The sequence below is a fragment of the Plasmopara halstedii genome, assembly GCF_900000015.1.
Source record: "Plasmopara halstedii genome assembly, contig: Scaffold_1583, whole genome shotgun sequence".
Classification (NCBI taxonomy): Eukaryota; Oomycota; class Peronosporomycetes; order Peronosporales; family Peronosporaceae; genus Plasmopara; species Plasmopara halstedii.
Window position 1 is genome coordinate 369951 of NW_020188494.1, and position 1791 is coordinate 371741.

Sequence of the window (1791 nt, forward strand, 5' to 3'; positions counted from 1 at the left end):
TCCCTGCATGCGCCAATACTGGCACTGCCAGATCGCGATCGTCCTTTCAGCGTCGTCTGTGACGCTTCGGACTTTGCCATCGGCTGTGCGCTGCTGCAAGTAAACGCCGAGGGGTGAGATCGGGTGATCGCGTTCGAATCTCGACAGCTCTAAGCTGCAGAGAAGAACTACCCAGTTCATGACAAGGAGCTACTTGCGATGATGTATGCACTTGTCAAGTTCAGGGTCCACCTGCTCGGCTTCAAGCCGCTTGTGATCTACACAGATCACGCGTCACTACGCACTGCGACTCAATCGCCCCACCACTCACAGACGATGGCTAGATGGCTATCCTTCTTCGCGAAGTATAACTTCAAAATGAAGTATAAGCCAGGAAAGCAGAATGCTCTGGCTGATGCGTTGTCACGCAGACTAGATTATGAGCTGGCGATGTCATTACGGTGACGTCGTCCGTGACAGATTTGATCCGCGCCGAGGACGCGGGTATGATATGTGCGTAACGCCGCTACGGGCTCTCAGGAACAAGAAGTATGGGTCTCAGACATCAAGATTTCGTCGCGACTGCGCGCACGGTTGCACCGATATTCTTTATATAACGGGTTGCTGTATGATAACACTGATTCGACGGATACGCCACGAATTGTGGTTCCCCGCGAGAACGATTTGGAGTACTGTATCCTCTTTCAGGCTAACGACATCCCGTTTAGTGGTCATCTCTGTCATGAGAAGATCTGCTCTGTAAGTTGCCACTACTGGTGGCTCAAGCTGTACAAATGGACGAGCTCTTATGTGCGCACAAATGATACGTGTCAAAGGTGAAGCCCTCTTCGAACGCGGCAGCGCCGCTGGCCAGTTTGCCGGTACCCTCCAGGTGTTGGAAATCCATGAGTTTGGACTTTGTGTTCTGCCTGCCGAAGGACTCGATGGGCAACACGAGTGTCGTGATCCTCGTCGACCGTTTGAGAAGTTAATTCATGCCGGTAATGTCGGTATAGCGGCGCTGCTTATGGATCGTGTCTTTCGACAGCACGGAATCCCGAAGTCAATTGTCTCTGATAGAGACCAAAGTTTCGCTGGAAACGTCTGGTCGACAATCTCCAAGGTGCTGGGCAACAAGCTGGATATGTCAATAGCGGACCATCCGCAGAACGATGGTCAAATTGAGCGCGTGCATCATGTCGTTGGAGATGTTCTTCGCAGTGTCTGCGCTGAGACGCCAAGCGCTGGAGCAAATGATGCAACTCGTAGAGTTTGCTCTGGACAATGCAGTGCGTTCATCTACCGGCTACACGCTGTTCTACTCGGGTCCCGCTGACGCCGCCATCCCATGGTTTAGAGATTGGTGGGAGGGTAATAGCCGATCGGCTAGCTGATGTCAGCCCTCTCACCGTGAGTAAGGGAGTCGATGACTTCCTGTCTACCAGTCTGATAGTCTTGCGACATGTTCGCGATGTGATGGCTGAAGGTCAAGACATGCAGAAAGAATATGCAGACGGAAAAGGTAAAGGAAATGTTAAAGATTCTGAGAATTTTTTTAAGGCGATAAACCTTCCTTCACATGTAGTTTATGTTGCATTTGAGTCGAAGCTCTGTCCACGGTTTATCGATTTTCTATGGTCGTGGCCAAGCGGGCCCTTTTGTATCCGTCAAACTTTCCGAAACGGATGGACGTCCCCCGATAATTTATGTGGGCTTGCTCAAGCCATACCTGGATCCAGCGCAAGTGGACGTGGAAGCATTGGCACCGGAGCGGCGCCCACAGATGCTCGACCACCCAGAAGCTGAAACAGC